General features: G+C 42.8%; 1 long non-coding RNA gene across 3 annotated transcripts in view; it reads left to right on the forward strand.

The window, feature by feature from the left end:
* Positions 1-827: 827 nt before the first annotated feature.
* The window catches only part of LOC117203653 (uncharacterized), an 84,235-nt gene continuing 62,839 nt past the window's right edge, over positions 828-22,223 (forward strand). Inside the window, exons 1-5 of one of the 3 annotated variants that reach the window (XR_007474789.1) lie at positions 828-1,062; positions 3,482-3,521; positions 6,911-7,044; positions 8,715-8,790; positions 9,604-9,698. This is a non-coding gene — a long non-coding RNA (uncharacterized LOC117203653). The remainder of the gene's footprint in view (positions 1,063-3,481; positions 3,522-6,910; positions 7,045-8,714; positions 8,791-9,603; positions 9,699-22,223) is intronic. The other 2 variants (XR_007474788.1, XR_004486504.2) reach the window with 2 other exon arrangements.

Below are 22,223 nucleotides of genomic sequence, written 5' to 3' on the forward strand. Positions count from 1 at the left end.
GGATCTTTGGGGACGTTGCTGTAGTGAAGAAACTGTTTGCCTGGACAGAGGAGTCCTGGAAAAGTAATGCCAACGAAGACAGTGGACTAGCAAGACACATTTATGTACATAGTATGGCGTGCTTTTGTTTCTGTGTCCAGGCTGAGTGTGCGGATGGACTGTTTCCTCATATACAAAACATTTTTATGAATAATTCACCTTAGGTATGCGTTTGTTTGGTAGTGTCAAAATCCTTTCGTTTCTCTGAATCTCGAGGAAAGATAATACTCTTATCCTGAGAAACAACTAAATAGCTAGCTTTAACAGTCTGGTAAACCCTTTGGGTGGATTATTTTATTTAATCCTCACAAACACCTTGTGAAGTTGGTACTATTATTATCCCTATTTTATAAGAGGAGGAAACTGAGGCTCAGGGGGGTAATAATTAGCTCATATCGATGCGGCTACAAATGCATTTTTTCGGAACGTCAACAAAAACCATCTTCAACAAAGCTTCCTTATTCTGTTCCGTTTTTGCAGAAGGGAGCTGGCATCCAGGTTCGAGATAATTATTTGACCATTCTGTCCTCTTTGGGGTCCTTCTCCCTTTGGGGAGAAAGGAGGAAGGGGTGGAGGCCGCCTCCACCTACTCCACTTTGGATCTGGGTCAGCTCCCCTCGGAATCGCGGCTTCGCCCTGGGCCAGCGGCGCGGCCACTTCCGCCGCAGATGCCTCCGCCTCTGCCTGGGCTGCCCCGCGGACCGGAAGCCACTCGCCAGTCCACGCATGCTCCGACCAGCTGGTGATAACAGCGCCGGTTTTGCCCGCTTCCGGCTACCAGGGGGCGCCAAGACATAATCGCGCGTGCGGGGAGGGGTGGCGGTCACGTGGTCAGGGAGCCGAGCGCTGGGGCGTAGGGGACCGCGGCTTGGAACTCCGGACGGCTGCAAGCCTGCTCAGGCTGCTTGTCTTCATCGCCTTCTTTCGCTGTGCGCGGACCACACGGTGGAACTGTAGCGGCGAAAGCGACTGAGGTCTGGGCGCAATTATCTGTAACCTCCTGGCGACCCTGCAAGAAGACGCGTGAGTTTCCCGGGCACCAGGAGGCCCTGGGAGGAGACACCTCACCCTTACTTTGTGGCAGTTTTTGCCCATTCCGCAACGCAAAGAAGGAGGGACTCGGTCCCAGCCTTTCCCCTAGCTCGGAGAGGTGCTGTTCCATCCCCTGGCACGTCCCCCATCGCCCTTAGATAGGTGTGCTTTCCTCTGGAGTATCCAAGGGGGCGGGTCTGGAGGGGAGGAGTTAGTATCTATCAGCTGTTCTGGCAGGACATCCTTGCCTAGTAAGCACTGACCAAATTGCCAAAAAAAATACCCAAACAAACAAGCAAAAACCACTAACATTTTCACAGATATGCTGTAATAGAATAATTCACCTGGTTGTGAACAAGGCTTGAGAGTTGCAAGAAGTGAATTTGTTACCTGACTACAGTTTATTGCTTGGAGTAGGGGCCTGGCGCACTCACACTTAAACTGGCAGACCACAGATTGTCCAGATTACACACTGGGATCACCCAACCGGAAACGCATTGTACACCTCATCACGCAATATTCAGAGAGGCTGACTTTGATGTTTCTGTCAGCACAGCCCCAAACCCCAACCGACAAAAATGCCTCAGAAACTTCATTTACCACAGTTCTTACCAGGTCTTGTCATGGAGGAAAAAAGTTAATTTAGAGAGAAACTAAATAATGTAATAGATTGAGGGATTTTTTTTAAAAAAGAGCCTTTATACTTTGCATACCATTAAATTCAATCATTTTACATGTACACTTGTTTTTACTAAACTTATGGAGTTGTGTAACCATCACCAGAATCCAGTTTTAGAGCATTTTTATCACCCCTCCCCAAATTCCCAAAAGACTGTTTGTAGTTAATCTCTCCTCCTACCTCTAGTCCTAAGCAACCATGTAACTGCCCTGTGTCTCTATAGTTGCTTTTTCTGAACAGTTCATGTGAATGGAATTTTACAATATGTGGTCTTTTGTGAATGGCTTCTTTCACTTAGCATGATGTTTTCCAGGTTCATCCATGCTGTAGCATGTATCAGTACCTCATTGCTTTTTTTTTTTACATCTTTATTGGAGTATAATTGCTTTACAATGGTGTTAGTTTCTGCTTTATAACAAAGTGAATCAGTTATACGTATACATTATGTTCCCATATCTCCTACCTCCTGCATCTCCCTCCCTCCCACCCTCCCTATCCCACCCCTCCAGGTGGTCACAAAGCACCGAGATGATCTCCCTGTGCTATGCGGCTGCCTCCCACTAGCTATCTATCTTATGTTTGGTAGTGTATATATGTCCATGCCACACTCTCTCGCCTCATCACAGCTTACCCTTCCCCCTCCCCATATCCTCAAGTCCATTCTCTAGTAGGTCTGTGTCTTTATTCCTGTCTTACCCCTAGGTTCTTCATGACATTTTTTTCCTTAAATTCCATATGTATGTGTTAGCATACGGTACCTGTCTCTCTCTTTCTGACTTACTTCACTCTGTATGACAGACTCCAGGTCCATCCACCTCATTACAAATAGCTCAATTTCGTTTCTTTTTATGGCTGAGTAATATTCCATTGTATATATGTGTGCATGGCGGAATAACATTCCATGGAATGGGTATACCACATTTATTTATCCATCTATCGGTTGATGGACATTTATTTCCACTTTTTGGTTATCATGGGTAATCCTATTGTGAACATTTGTGAGGACATATGTTTTCAATTCTCTTGATTTCACTGCCCTGCTCAGGTGCTGCCATAGTGCCCTTAGCAGACCTCTGTCATAACACTTAACACACTGCCCTGTAAGCTTGGGTTCATTCTCTGTCTCTACACTGGAAAGGGCAAGGACCATGTTCACTTGTTCCCTGGTCTAGGAGTGGGATTTCTGGGTCATAAGGTGACTGCATGTTTAACTTCTTTAGGAACATCCAGACTGTTTTCTAAAGTGGCTGTACCATTTAATATTCCCGTCGGTAAATGTATGAAGGTTCCAATTTCTCCACATACTCACCAACACTTGTTTTGTCTTTTTGTTTGGTATCTCATTGTGATGTTAATTTGCCCAGACTGAGTGGTATTTAGCTAGTTTCACTTCACTTTAATGGATACCTATTTTAATATTTTAATCTAGGAGCTGAAATGAATAATACATGGTCCCTCCTTGCAAGGAGCTCATATATAGTCCCTTCAGGGAGACAGGTAGAGAAACAGATAATTACAGTACAGTGTGTTAAGTGTTCTGATGGAGCTGAGCAAGGGATGCTCTGGGGAGCAGAGAAGAGGGACACCTAACCTAGTCTGGGGGGGGGGGGGAGGATGGAGGAAAGTATTCTTTTCTAAATTGAAGTATAGTTGATTTACAATATTATGTTAGTTTCAGGTGTACAGCAAGGTGATTCAGTTATATATTTTTCAAATTCTTTTCCAATATAGGTTATTACAAGATACTGAATATAGTTCCCTGCTCTATACAGTAAGTCCTTATTGTTTATCTATTTTATAGGTAGTAGTATGTATCTGTTAATGCCATATTCCTAATTTACCCCTCCCCTCACTTTCCCCTTTGGTAACCATAAGCTTGTTTTCTATGTCTGTGAGTCTGTTTCTGTTTTGTATCATTTGTATCATTGTTTTTAGATTTCATATATGTGATATCATGTAATATTTGTCTTTCTCTGTTTGACTTACTTCACTTAGTATGGTATTCTCTAGGTCCATTCATGTTGCTGCAAATGGCAATGTTTCATTCTTTCTTATGGCTGAGTAATATTCCATTGTATATATGTACCACATCTTCTTTATCCATTCATCTGTCGGTGGACATTTAGGTTGCTTCCATTTCTTGGCTATTGTCTATTGTAAATAGTGCTACTATAAACATTGACGTGCATGTATCTTTTCGAATTATGTTTTTTTCCAGATATATGCCCAGGAGTGGGATTGCTGGATCATATGGTAAATCTAGTTTTAGTTTTTAAAGGAACCTCCAGACTGTTTTCCATAGTGGCTGCACCAATTTACATTCCCACCAACAGTGCAAGAGGGTTCCCTTTTCTCCACACCCTCTCCAGCATTTATTATTTGTAGATTTTTTGATGATGGCCATTCTGACCGGTGTGAGGTGATAGCTCTTTGTAGTTTTGATTTGTGTTTCTCTGATAATTAGCGATGTGGAGCATCTTTTCATGTGCCTGTTGGCCATCTGTATGTCTTCTTTGGAGAAATGTCTATTTAGGTCTTCTGCCCATTTTTTTGATTGGGTTGTTTGTTTTTTTGATACTGAGTTGTATGAGCTGTTTGTGTATTTTGGAAATTAATCCTTTGTTTGCAAATATTTTCTCCCAGTCCGTAGATTGTCTTTTTTGTTTTGTTTTGGTTTCCTTTGCTGTGCAAAAGCTTGTAAGTTTGATTAGATCCCATTTGTTTATTTTTGCTTTTATGTCTTTTGCCTTGGGAGACTGAATTATGAAAATATTGCTATGATTTATGTCAGAAAATGTTTTACCTATGTTCTCTTCTAGGAGTTTATGGTGTCATATCTTATATTTAAGCCTTTAAGCCATTTTGAGTTTGTTTTTGTGTATAAGAAAGTATTAAAAAGGCCTTTTCTAGAAGGCGCTTTAATGTGCCTTGGTTTTCTTTTGTGTATTTCTATCAAAATTACACATGTACATAGTTTTAAAAAGTCAAATACTTCTACAAGGTTATTTTTAAAAAGAGGAGTCCCCAGCTTTCCTCCCCATTCCCTGCTTCCCCCAAACCAATAGTTTCTGTTCTTTTAACTCTTTGGATATTTACCTCTATATCTTTAAATAGCATAGCATATTTTTATTTTAGAAGAAAAATTATCAACCTTGACATAGGCCAAACAATCACCATCCTCACTTGCAGTGATTTCTCAATTAGTCAGCCCCATTTAATATTTTTATTTATTTATTTATGTATTTATCTATTTTTGGCTGCATTGGGTCTTCGATGCTTCGCGCGGGCTTTCTCCAGTTGCAGCGAGGGGGGGCTGCTCTTCATTGCAGTGCACGGGCTTCTCACTGCAGTGGCTTCTCTTGTTGCGGAGCATGGGCTCTAGGCGCGCAGGCTTCAGTAGTTGTGGCACCCGGGCTCAGCAGTTGTGGCTTACAGGCTCTAGAGTGCAGGCTCAGTAGTTGTGGCGCAGGGGCTTAGCTGCTCCGTGGCATGTGGGATCCTCCCGGACCAGGGCTGGAACACGTGTCCCCTGCATTGGCAGGCGGATTCTTTTTTTTTTTTTTTTGCAGTACGTGGGCCTCTCACTGTTGTGGCCTCTGCCGTTGTGGAGCGCAGGCTCAGCAGCCATGGCTCACGGGCCCAGCCGCTCCGCGGCATGTGGGATCTTCCCGGACCGGGGCACGAACCCGTGTCCCCTGCATCGGCAGGCGGACTCTCAACCACTGCGCCACCAGGGAAGCCCGGCAGGCGGTTTCTTAACCACTGCGCCACCAGGGAAGTCCCAGCCCCATTTAATATTATCACATGGTTAATCGTGAAAGCCACAGTCACAGTGCAACCTACCTTACCATTTAAATGAAAGAAGAGAGTCATTACCAACAGTTAGGTACCAGAGTAACGGAAGTAAGACAAGATATACATTTTAAAGGAGCAGCCAAGGAGTTGTTTTCCTCATTGGTATTTTCATACCATATAACTTCAATAAGCCAGAACCCAATTACAACCGTCAATTAGGAAGAATGTTATTTTCATTCAGACTTTCAAAGAAAAAGCCAAATCATAGACAAGCAGCATAGTATAGGACAGAGGTTGGCACACTATGACCTGGCAGCTAAGAATGTTTTTTCAGATGAACATTTACAATCAGTTTGATGATAGGGAACACTAAGTTTCAACCACAATAAAACAAAATAGTATTCTTCAATTCCATTTTTTCATTAGTAGACCTGTATTACAAAACCGTATGATCAATTATTATTATATTTTGAGTTTCATCAGTAAAGAATTTATGGAAATTTTTTTCTGTCATTATATAAGTACCTACGTAATATCCTCGATTTTGCTTCTTGGCCCATATAGCCTAAAATATTTACTATCTGACCTTCACAGAAAAAGTTTGCCAACTCCTGGTTTAACAGAAGAAACCGAGAAATTGCCATGTACTTGCTGGGTGACCTTGGGAAGTCACTTTACTTCTCTGGTCTTGATTTTTATTATCTATAAAGTGAAGATAAAGGGTATGGGTGGTTGAGATAAGCTCGAGGGCGAAAGCCCCCCATCTCCTAAGTGTTTTATTAATTACTTAATTACGCAAATATTTGATCTACTCCTGTGTACCGAGAACTGTTAAAGGCATTGAGGATACATTGGGAAACAAAATTCCTGTCCTGAAAAAAGGATACTGTTCTAAATGAAAAGAGACTTAGCTTGCAATGTGTGATCTGAGGTTGGATCTTAATTTGAACAGACTAGTTTTATAGGACATTTTGGGGAAAAGTAAGCGGATATGAATATGGATGGGTCTTAGATGAGATGAAAACTTCTTAACGTGGAATGGTGGAGCTCGTTAGTTGAGAAAAAGCATTATGCACACGCATTACCTCATTTTGGTAGGAAGTACATACACATATTATATATACTTAGAAAAAGATCTGGAAGGATATATACTAAGCTGTTAACAGTGGTAATTTCTGGGTGGTAGAAATGTAATGTTTCTATTAATTTTTGTTTTCTAATTTTCCACAATGAACAAACATACACTGCTTTTGTAAAAATAAGAGATTCTTTCTAATTTAAAAAGTAATCTCTCTCTTCATGGAGCTTACACGCTAGTGCCTCTTATAAGTCTTAATATTGCCAAATCTGTCACTTTTTTTCCAGGGGAACACAAGTAAGAATGGAGGGTGCTCTTCCCCCCGCCCCACCCCGAAGGTAACAAAGGATCAAGGTTTTCTCCGTGAAATAGCCGCAGAATGTAAACTGAAGCTGCTGGCATTTCCCTGAGAGTTTTACTGGTAAGTAGAGCTTTCTTACACTCAAGGCTTTAGGATGGGGTGGGATTTTTGAAGGGTGGCTGGCATTTAAAAAGGAGGACTAGAGAGGCAAACGTTGGCAGTGTCCAGCTAAGCAGCGTGTCTAATCTGATAGCGGAGACAGGTTTATCTCCTCCATTGATGGACACATCAGGCTACAAAAGCCTGATGTGATCAAGCATTTGAATCATGTAACTACTACTCCTCTTATTCTTATTTTAGGCCAGGGCTCTAGAAACCCTGACGTCTATTGTTGTAAATAAAGTCTTATTGGAACACAGCCATACTTCTTTGTTTACTTATTGTCTATCATTGCTTTTGCCCCGCAGTGGCAGAGTTGAGTAATTGTGACAGATGTGAGTATATGACCCACAAAATCAAAAAAATTTACTGTCTGGCCCTTTAAAAGGAAGAGTTTGTGGATCCCTGTTCTAGGCTCACCAGAAAACTGTCTTAGTAGGCAAGCCTGTGGGGAAACAATGCCCACTTTACTGTTAAATTAATAAATTGATGTTGTAATCTATAAACTTCATTCTCTTCTGAGATTTATTAGCATGTGTCAGTATTCCCAATTTCAGATGACTCTAAGTTACTTACAAGATTGGAATTCTTTTTTTAAATTGAAATATAGTTGACATGCAATATTATGTTAGTTTCAGTTGTACCGTAGAGTGACTTGACATTTGCATACATTATGAAATGATCACCATGATAAGTCTAGCAACTATCTGTTCCCATACAAAGTTATTACATATTACGGGCCATATTCCTTATGCTGTATATTACATCCCTGTGACTTATTTATTTTATAACCGGAGGCTTGTTCCTCTTTATTCCCGTCTCCTGTTTTGCTCCCACCACCCTCCTCCCCTTTGGTAACTACCTGTTTGTTTTCTGTATCTGTGAGTCTGTTTTCATTTTGTTTGTTAGATTCTACACGTAAGTGAGATCATACAGTATTTGTCTTTCTCTGTCAGATTTATTTCACTTAGCATAATATTCTCTAGGTCCATCCACGTTGCTGCAAATGGCAGAACTTCATTCTTTTTTATGGCTGAGTAACACTCCAGTGTGTGTGTGTGTGTGTGTGTGTGTGTGTCTGTTTTTGTATACACCACATCTTCTTTATCCATTCTTCTGTCGATGGACACTTAGATTGCTTCCATATCTTTTTTTTTTTTTTTTTGCGGTATGCAGGCCTCTCACTGTTGTGGCCTCTCCCATTGCGGAGCACAGGCTCCGGACGCACAGGATCCGGACGCACAGGCTCAGAGGCCATGGCTTACGGGCCTAGCCGCTCCGCGGCATGTGGTATCCTCCCGCACCGGGGCACGAACGCATGTCCCCTGCATCGGCAGGCGGACTCTCAACCACTGCGCCACCAGGGAAGCCCCTCCTCTGTAGTTTTTAATAGTGTTCCTCTCACCCAAGGGAAAACAAGGAAAGGAGCTTTCTTTGGTTCCCTCCTGTGTCTACCTCTGCCAAGGAGTTTTCTCTTGAGAATCCCTCTCTGCTCTTTTTACGAAAGAGTTTGAATTCTGTGTTGTCACTCAAATTGTGACCTCTACAGGGTCCCGCTGGTCAATTTGGGTTTCCACATGATGTGCCCTTCCCTACATTTACGCTCAATAAAAATTTGTCTGTTTTTCAAGGCTCAGCTCAAGAACCACCTCCTCCAAGTTGTCTTCCTGGATTTACTCAGCCTAAAGTAATCCTTCTTTTTCCTAGGTAAGTCATAGCTCTTAGTTTATTCCTTTTATTTAGCCCCCATTCACTCTTTCACAGTTATACTCATTGCTTTGTACTTATTTGTTTATTTTGTTTGTTTGTTTGCTTTGGCTGAGTGGCATGTGGGATCTTAGTTCCCTGACCAGGGATTGAACCTGTGCCTCCTGTAGTGGAATCGTGGAGTCTTAACCACTGGACCACCAGGGAAGCCCCTGTACTTATTTGTATTCATGACTTACCTCCTCTACCAGATTTTAAATTCCTTGAGGGAAGGTACTTAGGTTGTTCAACTTTAAATGAATTATTTTCTTTCTCATCATCAGATGCAAAAGATGTTCAACAGTAAAATAAGTTGACAAGTTCCCCCATGTACCTTGAATCTAATCTTTAGTTTCTCTTGTTTCTAGTAAGGACTTTTCCTGTGAAATGCTGGAGTCACTCCTTTGTCTCCAGCGATCTCCTTTGTAACTTAAAGCCTGTTTTCTATGATTTTCTTTGCCATTCCTTTGATGGGGCTGCTCCCACCAGGGGGAGCTCCTTACTATAGCTAGGTCAATTTTTTTTTCTTTAGAGGCAAAAGAAAGGAGACTTCATCAGGCAAAATATCAAAGCAATGGGAAAACAAATAATAGGAAGTAAGAACTGCACATACGTCTCTTGGGACTTGACTTGATCTCAGCACCAGTTGACCCAAATGCCATTTCACTTGTTATATTGGGTTCTGGTATGATTCTGGCCCATGTGTGAAGATTTCCCTCTTCCCAATCTTTTATTTCTTCTACAGATATATACTGAGCATATGCTTTGTGTCAGGTATTGTTATAGATGCTGAGGCTTCATCTGTGAACAAGACCGACCAAGTCTCTGACCTCATGGAGCTTATTTCATATGTGGGCAACAGATAATAAGTAAGTTAGATAGATAATAATATGTAGTATATTAGATAGGGATAAGTGCTAAAAAGAACAAATAATGCAAGGTCTTGAAGGCCATTGTAAGAACTTTGATTTTTACTATGAGTGAGATGGGAAGCAGTGGGGGATTTTGAGTAAGAATGGTGTGATCTGACATGTTTTAAAAGGATCACTCTTGTTTTTTGGATAATACGTTATGTTTAAGGGGATAAGCTTGGGCCAGGCTGGTAGCAGTGGAATTTGGGAGAAGTTGTTGGATTTGGGGGTATATCTTGAAGGTAGAGCCAATTGGATTTGCTAACAGATCAGATGTGGGATGTGAATGAGGAATCAAGGAAAACAGGGTCACCATGTTACATAACACCAATAGCATTGCATAAAATGTGGCTCGTGCCCTCTGGAGTTGTATAACACAGTGTTTCTGTTCGAGACGATGCCAAGGTTTTCATCCTGAGCAGCTGGAACGATGGAGTTGCCACTAACTGCAGTGATAAAGACTGTGGGTAGACAAGGTTGGGAGTATATTGGAAGTTGACTTTGGGATATGTTGAATTTCAGATGCCAGTTAGACATCTAAGTCTAACTTAGATGAGTGAGCTGTGGGATGTATGAGCCTGGCACTCACAGGCGTGGTTAGGGCTGGAGGTAAACATTCTTGAGTCATAGGCATCTAGATAGTATTTAAAGCTGTGAGATGGATGAAATCACTGGGAGTGAGGATTAAGAGAAGGGGACCATGGAACCCGCCCTGGGGCACTCCCACAGCCAGAGGTTTGGAAGACAATGAGGAACCTGCAAAGGAGACTGACAAGGAGTGGCCAGGAAGATGGAAGGAAAACCGGAAGAGAATGGTGCCCCGGAAGCCACGTGAAGAAGGTGCTTCTGGGAAGGGGGGATGATCAGCTGTGAGAAGTGCTTCTGGTTGGCCAAGCAAGATGAGGACCGAGAATATTCAGTGGACTCTAGCAACATAGAGGCCAGTAGTGGCCCGGATAAAAGCCTTTTCAGTGGACAAAAGCTTGATTGGAGTGGGTTCAAGGGAGAAGGGGAAGAGAAAAATTGTACACAGGGAATATAGACAAATCTTTTGAAGAGTTTTGCTGTCAAGAAGAGGAGGGAGATGAGGCAGTAACTGGAATGGTGTGTGGGAGAGGGGGTCAAAAGAAGGTATCAGAATGGGAGAAATAGAGCCCAGAGATAAACCCACGCACCTACGGTCAATTAATCTACGACAAAGGGGGACAAGAATATACGATGGGGAAAAGACAGTCTCTTCAGCAAGTGGTGCTGGGAAAGCTGGACAGCCACATGTAAACCAATCAAGTTAGAACACTCCCTCACACCATCCACAAAAATAAACTCAGAATGGGAGAAATAATGGAACATTTGCCCCAGGAGTACTCACTGGTCGTTGGAGTTCACTAGTCCGTAGTCACATGCGTTTCTGGGCATAGTAGCCAGTAATCGTCAGAGAAGCTAGATGTTGAGGGAGGGGAAGTTGCCAGTAGGTTTGACTGGAACAAACTCTAAGGAAACCCGTGGGCAGCCTTTACTAAAACTGGACTCAGACCCTCTGCAGTTAGGGAAAGGGAGAGTATCTCCACGTGTGGAAATGGTTGGGGCCATGAGCTCTAGCCATCCCCCTCGTCCACTGGGTGATTCCAGCCTCCTTTGCCAACCTTGAAGGATCTGGCCTCAGTTACACTGAAGACAGCCTGTAGATCTGCTTCCGGAAACATTATTATCTCTTATTATCTAGAGAAGGGAGAGGAAAAGAAATTTCTATAGATACTGTAAGCATGACAAAACCCTAGGTAGAGTTTGAACCAAGTGGGAAAAGTGACATAAAAATTCAGGTCACAGTTCCGCGAATGACATCCCTGTTCCTTGGCAGGAAGTGGCCTCAGAAGCCATTGTCGGGCCAGGCTTGCTTCCTAGCTCTGTGTGTTAGTGGTGATGGCTTTGAAAACACATACAAGTTTTACTGGTCTCCATGTCCTGTTTTTATTTGAACTTGTTTCCGATTCTCATGTCTTCAAGGCCCAGCTCAAGTGTCACTTGTTCTGCAGAGCCTTCTGTGAGCCCCGTCGCAGGCAAAACGAACCATTTCCTTCCCTGAGTTTCGATACCACTTTTTCTCTTTCTCTCTTCTCGCACATGTTACACTGAGTTGTGTGTGGTTGTAAACAGAAAAGGCGGCAGAGTGTAGTGGATAAGAGCACGGGCTCTGGAGCTAGGCTGCTTGGGTTTAAATAGTGCTTCTTGCAAATTGCTTAATCTCCTTGTGCCTCAGTTTCTCACCTGTCTTATCTCAATATAAAATAATAGTAGCAGTAGTGCCCTCATAGGGATTTTGTAAAGAGGAAAGAATATGTGTGAAGTACTTAGAACAGTGCCCAGCATGTAGTAAGTGCTCAATAAGCTTTCGTTATTTGTCTCTCTTCTCCTTGAGGAATTAGATGATGCCCTTATGTTAGCACTGGGCTTGGCATAGAGTGCTAGGTGCCTAACACATTTTTGTGTGACTAAACCAGGTTCATGTTTAACGGTTTCATATGTGTATAGCCCTTTCATCAGCTCGCTTATTTATTGCTGTGTACTGCTCCATGTAGCGGTTAAGAATGAAGGTTCTAGGGCCTGATGGCCTAGTTTGTGTCATTGCTTAGCCACTTATTAGCTTCTTAACCCCTCATTGCCTCAGCTTCTTCATCTGGAAAATGAGAAAAAATATAGGAAGTTAAACACGGTTACTGAACATTTGGATATTAACTATATTTATTGTTAATCTTATCATTAATTAAATGATTTAATAAACACGTACCATGTTCCGTGGACTGTGCTAGACAATAGAGATGCAGAGGGGAGTACGGCTTGGTTCCTGCTCTAAGAAAACCTCTCAGCTAGTGAAGGCAACAAGTCAGTATGTATAGAGCCTGGCAGAGGAAGGGAGCAATGAGGGGAAATGGGAGGGCAGTAAGGTTTTCTAGAGCAGGTACATCCTGAGCTTTGCATCTGTGGGTTGAGGATCCTGGAATAAGAATGCCAAATGGGTATCAAAATCCCTTTTGTGGTTCATCAGAAATGAGTTTTATAACAGATTTCTCCCATCAATTTCTTTAACAAGACCCCTTAACGAGAGGCTCCACCGTGTATTTGGAAACCTAGAGAAACCATTCTGGGCCAACAACAACGTATCATCAGGCCAACCTAAGTGTACCAAAAATGGTTTTGAACAGTTTTCCTCGAGCAAAACTCCTCTTTCCTTTTGTAGTTAAGCCAGAGAGCCCTCGCAGGCAGAAGACCACATTCCAGGTGCCTCTGTCCTGCCCTCTCCCTCCCTCCCAGTGAATTTTCTGAAAAGGTTGGCATTTATCTTCCCTTCCTCACCCCAACAATCAGGTGAGAGGGAAAGCAGAGAGCGGCGTGTTTTCTAGGAAAAGATCAGGACCCCTTTCTAACTCACACTTGTAATAGGGACCTCTCTGAGATGGTGGGATGGGGCTGTATTTGCATTCTTGAGATCAAGGTCAGAGTATGGGTAGATGAAAACCTTTGTCTTTTGTCTCTTAGAAAACCAATAAAGCCAGTGAAGCTTGTCTATATTCCCCAAGTAGTTCATAAGAACAATAGAATTCAGAGTTCCTGGTGTTCCTCTGGAGCTGATTTTGGCAAGTGATAAGCAGCTTGTAAAAGGGCTTATTATTGAGTAGAGTTTTGGCCGCCTGACTTTTAAGGTTGGTTATTTATTTTGCATGTTGTATAACAGGAGCATTGGGCAATGCTCAGAAGAGGCCTTCTGGGTCAGAGAGTAAGTACTTCTCTGACCATCCCCTCCCGCCAGAAGATTCCGGGTGCGGAGCACGGGCCCAGGCCGTGGCTTTCGTGCAGCCCCTAACCACCAGACAGTCCTTCTCTTAGGGGTTGAATACATGAACATTTCCATCCAGTCCCAGCCCGAGAAAAATATATGTGTGTAATTTCTGAAACTTACACTGATAATGTGACTGCCTTTGAAAGACGTGTTTCTAAAGACACGTTTTGGTCACGTACAACAAGTAGTCATATACGGGGTCCTTGTCATCTGAGTAGGTAGGTGCTCTGAAAGGTAGGGCTTTCAGCAGCTTGTGAATAGCGCCCAGCCAGAAGCATCCCCAGCCCTTTGAGTTCAAGCTCTAAAGCGATGTGCCTTCTGCCTCATGCTGGCCTTGCTGGCTCTCCAAGAGAGATCCAGACGTTTTAGAGACAATGAGTGAGGGAAGCTCCTCTTTTTTCCTATTCCAAACTTGAAAAGTGAATTGAACCAGGGCCCTCACGAAACTGAGATGGTCTCGACAGAGAGAAACTTACTGGTGGCTCTTTTTTCACTTTTCTCTTGTTTGATTTTTATGGGAACCTGAATTTATGAGGAACTTCTGTTTATAGAGGCTATAAGCCAGCACTTGTGTCCAGTGGTGTTAGTCAAATGGGAAACAGCAGGAGGTTATAGGTGCCTGGGAAGAGATTTCATGAGCCATTGAATGAGTTTTGGATGCTTTATGATATTTTGAAGACACGTGTCTTGGGAAAGGTGGCCTTTACACTTGAAGTTACTGTTTTAGGCTGAACCATCCTCCCTCAGAGACAATGTTTTGTTGAAGAAAGTCTTGGAAAACATGTGAGATCCAATCATCCTCTTAGAGTTTGTGAGTAAGTGGGACTAGGTTAAACTTAGTGCACTAAAGTCTCTGGCTTTGGGGATGGGCCGCTACTTTGGCTCCTGTATTAGTCAGGATAGGGTACACTCTGACGCAGTAACAAATAAACAACACAGGATTATTTGTTGCTCACGTAAATAAGGTTTGATGCAGACTGGTTGGCTCTCTTTAATCTTGTTGCAATGCCATCTGGCACACGTGACCTCCAGGGGCATCATGGCAGAGGAAGAGACAGCTGGAAACCCGTATGCCTTAGCTGCCTCATCCCAGCCCTGACACACATCACTTCACATATTTCAGTGGCAGGAACCAATCACTTCGCCCCAGTCTAACTGCAGGGGGTACGTAGAAGCATACTTGGTGTATTTGGTGGCTGTTAACAGTCTCTGCTACATCCCCTGGGTACCAACTGACCCTTAACTTCCCACCCCACTCTCAGGGAATGTATGAGTGATGCTGATTTTCTAATTCTGTAACAGCCTGGACTGTGAAGACCAAACCAGCTCTCCAACCTGACAGACAGCGCTTGTTTTATCTAAGGAAAGGGGACAGGACGGGCAGCGCTCACCTGTCTGACAGGTACAGTCCTTTTCCTTGTCCTCCCTCGTCGCTCACCATGAAGCACACATTCTCACTTCTGCTCTGTCCTGAGAGTCACACTCATATGAACAGAAGAATTGCCCCCAGGTCAGACACCTTTGTCACTCTAGTCCCAGGTTCCAGGTCTGACTGGAGCTGAGGGAGTGTTTGATGAGAAAGTGCAAGAGTTGTGTTTATGAAGTTCTCACAAGGTTGGGGCAGGCTGTCCATGTCTCTAGTGGGCCTACTGCCCCAGGGTTGAGTCACCATAAATTAATTTACGGCAAACCCTCTGACAAGATTGAGGGAGCAGAATTCCCCCAGTGTCCAGGAGTATCACTGAGATAGGGAACTCACTCCCCTCCCAAAGCCAAGTTTTCCACAGTTCAGATGGTCCTTCTCCCAGGAGGAGGATAACCAGTGGAGCCATTTCCAGATTTCTCACTAGAAGTGAGGACCAAATTCCCAGAAGGGACCTGAGAGTAAAAAAGTGGTTGCCTTCTCCTGTCTTGACTTAGCGTGTTTAGCTGAACCATAACCACTAGAGTATACTAGAGTGTGTGTGTGTGTGTGTGTGTGTGTGTGTGTGTGTGTGTGTGTGTGTGTGTGTGTGTGTATAAAAATCGATCCTGTGGTACTTGGTGACTTCGGCTGCCCAGCCCTTGCAACAATTTTCTTCTGTTGTTGTTATTTTCCCTTGGAATCACAGGCGTGAGCAAACTAAGGAAATAATAATTTACTCTTACTGCCTTTAGTGTCTTCCAGAGGAAGGGGTGGCTGGAATCAGTGTAGACCAATCCAAGGAGTGCACATCTGCCAGAATTGCAGCTCAGCTTCCTTGCCTCCGGCATGTGTATCTTTCTGCAGGGTAGGCCCTAGACCAGACGTAAGTAAGTTAGCCGCAGGGTGACTGCTTGGCTGGTTAGCTGGCTGGCTTAGAAGGGTGTGAAGGGGCAGCAACATAAGGAGGTAGGGGTTAGGCAGGGCTGTATCTGAAAGAGGGGCAGGATGATTAGTTTTTCCTTTCTCTCCTTTGGCTTCGTTGCGATACTCTGTGTGGGTCTTGTTAGCTCGAATCTGGATGAGACTCACCCAAATAGACAGTTCTGAGATACAAATCACATCCCCTTACCTTCTAGAATCACAGCCAAACTCATTATGGTTAAAAGATTTCTGAGACTCAGTACAGCATTCACTTTGGTTGGAGTTTTCCATTTAAATTTATTTCACACATATAAGCATTATGTCCTTTATGATGTGTTTTTAATTGTTTATCAGTTATTCCAGATTGAACCACTTTACAAAATTTCTTTGTGTTTTCTTTATGGGAGAACATCGTTCGATGGTTGCTGTTTATATTCCCCCCTTTCTTTCCCAGAAACAAAATTTTAATTCTTCACTTTGACTTTTTAATGTCCACCTCTTCCTGTTTCATACTCCTGCTGTTGATTGACACTTTCCTCACTAAGTTTCCTCCTACTTCCCAATATCAAAACCTAAGCTTTTTCTCTTTTCCATATCTTTAGTTTGAGATGTTGTGTATGATTTCTAGTAAAACTGGTGAGTGATCGAAGATACTTAACTTTGAGCCAGTTAGACTCTCTCAGCCTTCTGTGATCTTTCCAAGGACTTCAAAGTAATTCACCTTGAAAACTAAAATATGTCATTGTAGTACTTCATTTATCATCTCCAAATATCTGGGAACTAGGTAGAGGCAAGTTTTATCCCTTCTACCTTAAGAATGGTCAAATCAAGTTTCAGAGATGAACCTTGTCATCATCCTGCTGGTTGTTTGATGTCCAGGCCAAAGTAATCAAATGCTGACCTGTGGATTCTGCATTATTACCTCCATCCTGGGCTAAAAAGGACCCCGGGGCAGGCTGAAGGAGACTGCCCTGCATCGTGTGGGTGTTAATGGTCTGGCAGAGGCAGGACTCTGAGGTTATAGGTCCCCAGAAGGCAGGGACCCCAGCATCTAGGCAATCCTCCTTTTATATCTTATGCGTAGCTGGGCCTTTGGGGCCTGACCCAGCTCTCCCAGCAGGACCCTGTGGTAATCCTCGTCTACAGAGGATGTGGACACAGTGGGGATTTAGCTGTCAATAATATAGACAGTAGAAAATTTCAAATGTTGCTTCTTAAAGTAACAAGTGATGGCTGAGGATGTGAGAGAGAATGGCCTTCTCTGCAGTTTATCAAATGAAGTATTGACTATGAAAATGGTTTCTAAATTGTAAAAACATGGAACACATGATGGCTATTGGTACTACATTATAAATTGCATGTGTTATTTTTCTCCCAGGATTTTAAAGAAAGACCTCAATGGTCTCAAGTATTACCATAGTTAAGAAACTTCAAAATTCACTTTATTTACCTTACTTCTGATTAGTGCATTTTTGTTTTGCTGGAAGGTAGAGCCCATGGCTTAGTTATTTTTTCTCCAGCTTCACTGAGGTGTAATTGGTATGTAAAAAACTGCAAATAATTAATATATATATAATTTGGTGAGTTTGGACATGTGAATGGACCTAGAAGACATTATGCTAAGTGAACTAAGTCAGTCACAGAAGGACAAGTACTGCATGATTCCTCTTATATGAGGCATCTAAAACAGTCAAAAGTAAGGATGGTGGTTGCCAGGGGATGGGGGGATGGGGATATGGGAAGGGGGTTGGTGTTCAATAGGTATAAAGTTACAGATATATAGTACAAGATGAGAAAGTTCCAGAGGTCTGCAGTACAATGTAGTGCCTATAGTTAACAATAAGGTATCATGTGCTTAAAAATTGATTAGTGCATTTTTTTTATGTCCTTGGGTTTCTCTCTGGATCTGCCTAAGCATGAGAATTCACCTTTTTATGTTTATTTATTTTTATTTTTATTTTTCTGGTAAAATCTGTGTACGCATATGTTTTATTTACTTATTTATTTATTGGAGTATAGTTGCTTTACGATGCTGTGTAAGTTTCTGCTGTACAGAGAAGTGAATCAGCTGTATGTACACATATATCCCCTCTTTTTTGGATTTCCTTTCCATTTAGGTCACCACAGAGCATTAAGTGGAGTTACCTGTGCTATACAGCAGGTTCTCATTAGTTATCTGTTTTATACATAATAGTGTATATATGTCAATCCCAATCTCCCAATTCATCCCACCCCACCCTCCCTGCTTGGTGTCCGTACGTTTGTTCTTCACGTCTGTGTCTCTATTTCTGCCTTGCAAACAGGTTCATCTGTACCATTTTTCTAGATTCCATGTATATATGATATTAATTTACTCTCTCTGACTTCCTTCACTCTGTATGACAGGCTCTAGATCCATCCACGTCTCTACAAATGACCCAATTTTATTCCTTTTTATGGTTGAGTAATAGTCCATTGTATATATGTGCCATGTCTTCTTTATCCATTCATCTGTCGATGGACATTTAGGTTGCTTCTGTGACCTGGCTATGGTAAAGAGTGCTGCAATGAACATTGGGGTGCATGTGTCTTTTTGAATTATGGTTTTCTCAGGGTATATGCCCAGTAGTGGGATTGCTGGGTCGTATGGTAGTTCTATTTTGAGTTTATTAAGGAGCCTCCATACTGCATACTGTTCTCCATAGTGGCTGTACCAATTTACATTCCCACCAACAGTGCCAGAGGGTTCCCTTTTCTCCACATGTTCTCCAGCATTTATTGTTTGTAGACTTTTTGATGATGGCCATTCTGACCGGTGTGAGGTGATACTTCATTGTGGTTTTGATATGCATTTCTCTAATGATTAGTGATGTTGAGCATTCTTTCATGTGTTTGTTGACAATCTATATATCTTCTTTGGAGAAATGTGTATTTAGGTCTTCTGCCCATTTTTGGATTGGGTTGTTTGTTTTTTTGATATTGAGCTGCATGAGCTGTCTGTATATTTTGGAGATTAATCCCTTGTCCATTGCTTCATTTGCAAATAGTTTCTCCCATTCTGAGGGTTGTCTTTTGGTCTTGTTTATGGTTTCCTTTGCTCTGCAAAAGCTTTTAAGTTTCATTAGGTCCCATTTGTTTATTTTTGTTTTTATTTTCGTTACTCTAGGAGGTGGGTCAAAAAAGATGTTGCTGTGATTTATGTCAAAGAGTGTTCTTCCTACGTTTTCCTCTAAGAGTTTTACAGTGTCCAGTCTTACATTTAGGTCTTTAATCCATTTTGAGTTTATTTTTGTGTATAGTGTTAGGGAGTGTTCTAATTTCATTCTTTTACATGTAGCTGTCCAGTTTTCCCAGCACCACGTATTGAAGAGACTGTCTTTTCTCCATTGTATATCCTTGCTTCCTTTGTCATAGATTACTTGACCATAGGTGCGTGGGTTTACCTCTGGGCTTTCTATCCTGTTCCATTGATCTATATTTCTATTTTTGTGCCAGTGCCATACTGTCTTGATTACTGTAGCTTTGTAGTATAGTCTGAAGTCGGGGAGCCTGATTCCTCCAGCTCCGTTTTTCTTTCTCAAGATTGCTTTGGCTATTCAGAGTCTTTTTTGTCTCCATACAAATTTTAAGATTTTTTTGTTCTAGTTCTGAGAATTCACCTTTTTAATTTCCTCAGTGCTTCACAGTTTTGGGGATAGTGCAGGGATGCTCCTCTGTTGGAGGTTAGAGCAGATTCCCCAAGCCCTTACTTTGTCAGCACTTCACTTTCTGAAAGAAGAATCTGGCACGGCCTCATGTTTATTCTTGGTTATTCTTCCCAATTTTCTGTCACTCAGAGCTGTCTGAGCCAGGGAGTTGGTGTGGGCACAGGGGATTTTGAGACCTGGCCTGATCCCAGGCAAATATTCAGTAGCACAGAACTTAACCCCAGGCCAGGTTCTGTTCTCTGGAAATTTTCCCCAAACCTGGAAAGAATAGCCACAAACTCCCTCAAACACACAGAGATAGCACTAAAGCCACAAACTTTATTCCCCAAGGCACTTTATTTTCTAGTGCCTTGCTTGTAACATAGCTATAAAGAGTTTTGTAATCTGGTTCCTAGCTGTACAGATTAGAAGCAACAGGAAGAGATGTTGGAGTGGGGGATGGGGGGGGAAGAAGCTCAGAGATACTGACAGAGGAAGTGCTGGCTGAAGGCCTGATATCCTGAAAAGAGACAGAAAAACAAAATGCATAACATAATAAAGCATGTTGATTCTGATTACTCTGAGTTAGCCAGAAGAACATCGAGTGAATTAAGAAATCTGGGAAGCGTGTAATATATACACGTATATTTCATGTCATCAAAGATACTGTTTAAATGTTTTGGTGTTTAAAGGATATGATTCCCTTATCTGTACAAATCCAGTTATTTCTAACTCTGCCATACCTCACCTAAGCTAGAATTATGGGGTATTTCCTGTGATGACAATATAATGCTTTTTTATGGTGAGGATTTGAAGCCCTGAGAGGAGCTGAATCTCAGTCTTGTTTTGTGAGAGTGATTCAGGCATTGAGTAAGAATGTGATTTGAATCCTGAATTCATTCGTTCTCGGATTTGGTACTCAGTAGAAGCGTCGCATTTCAGACTTTATCTAAGGCTCCCTTAACTACCTCTAGGCTTTTTCTGACATTTTTGCGATTGGCCTAGAAGCCACCTGTGATCCTCTGTGGAGGCCCGAGCTGTGTGGGAGTGCAGCTCAGGGTTTGGGGTTCCCAAACAGGAAGTGATTTCGGTCCTCAAAGAAGTCACTGCCAGCCTGTCGTCTGGGTTCACTGTGCTGCTGGACCAGCCCAGCCTCTTCGTCACCACCTCTGAGTCAGAAGTCTGGGCAGGGCGCAGAGGCTGATGTGCATATTCCACTCTGGCAACCTATCCCGTTCTCATGGCCATGAGCTTTCTGACCGGCTGCTGTGAACTGGCAGGCCTTGGGTGGGAGGGATGCTGGTCGGGCCAGGGCTTTCTGCTGCCGTCATGTGCATCTGCACTTACCTCCTTCCTTTCGCTGGTCGATTAATAGTCTGGCCACGCACCTCTGCCGGCAGGAAAGTCTGTTTTGTTCACTCCTCTCCCTGCCTGACCCCCCACCCCATGACACAGAGCGTGATTGACTTGGCTCAAAGCAAAGCAGCAGTGAGGCTGCAGAGCCTGTAAAGCAGTGAGAAACATGTCTCACTTAGCCCTTGCAATCGTGCTGCCTCGGCTGAGCCTCTTGCTCCCTCCCCTGTGCTGGCCCTTAACGTGCTTCACCAAGGGATGGTTGCTAATTTGGAAATTTAACGCATCCCCCTTCTTTGGGGATGATTCTTATGGCAGTAGAACTACTGAATAGGGCTGAATACCACTAAAATGTGGTAAAGCACTGGACTGGAAATCAGGAAAACCGGGTTCTGGTCCTGGAGCAGTTGTGTGGTCCTAGACAAATCTCTCTCTCTCTCTCTTTTTTTTTTTTTTAACATCTTTATTGGAGTATAATTGCTTTACAATGGTGTGTTAGTTTCTGCTTTATAACAAAGTGAATCAGCTATACATATACATATATCCCCATATCCCCTCCCTCTTGCGTCTCCTTCCCTCCCACCCTCCCTATCCCACCCCTCTAGGTGGACACACAGCACGGAGCTGATCTCCCTGTGCTATGCGGCTGCTTCCCACTAGCTAGCTATTTTACATTTGGTAGTGTATATATGTCAGTGCTACTCTCTCACTTTGTCCCAGCTTACCCTTCCCCCTCCCCGTGTCCTCAAGTCCATTCTCTATGTCTGTGTCTTTATTCCTGTCCTGCCCCTCGGTTCGTCAGAACCTTTTTTTTTTTTTTAGATTCCATATATATGTGTTAGCATACGGTATTTGTTTTTCTCTTTCTGACTTACTTCACTCTGTATGACAGACTCTAGGTCCATCCACCTCACTACAAATAGCTCAATTTCGTTTCTTTTTATGGCTGAGTAATATTCCATTGTATATATGTGCCACATCTTCTTTAGCCATTCATCTGTCGGTGGACACTTAGGTTGCTTCCATGCTAGACAAATCTCTTCTTCATCTGTTGGAGGGGGAGGGGCAACGGTTGCATTCGATGATCTCTATAACGTCCAAGTGCTCGTCCTTCCATTCTCTTTCCTGTTCATGCAGACAGAAATGTTCTGGTCCGTTCTTGAGAGTGCCTTCTCTTTTCCTTGGTCTCCATATCTCCCTTCACCTGAGCCTCTCTTGTGGTGAAGAAGTCATGAATCTATTTCTTTTGAAAGCTGCCCAGGGAATTGGGCAAGATTGTATTAGAGATGCCTAAGTTCTGGGAG

This window comes from Orcinus orca, chromosome X (assembly GCF_937001465.1).
Source record: "Orcinus orca chromosome X, mOrcOrc1.1, whole genome shotgun sequence".
Lineage (NCBI taxonomy): Eukaryota > Metazoa > Chordata > Mammalia > Artiodactyla > Delphinidae > Orcinus > Orcinus orca.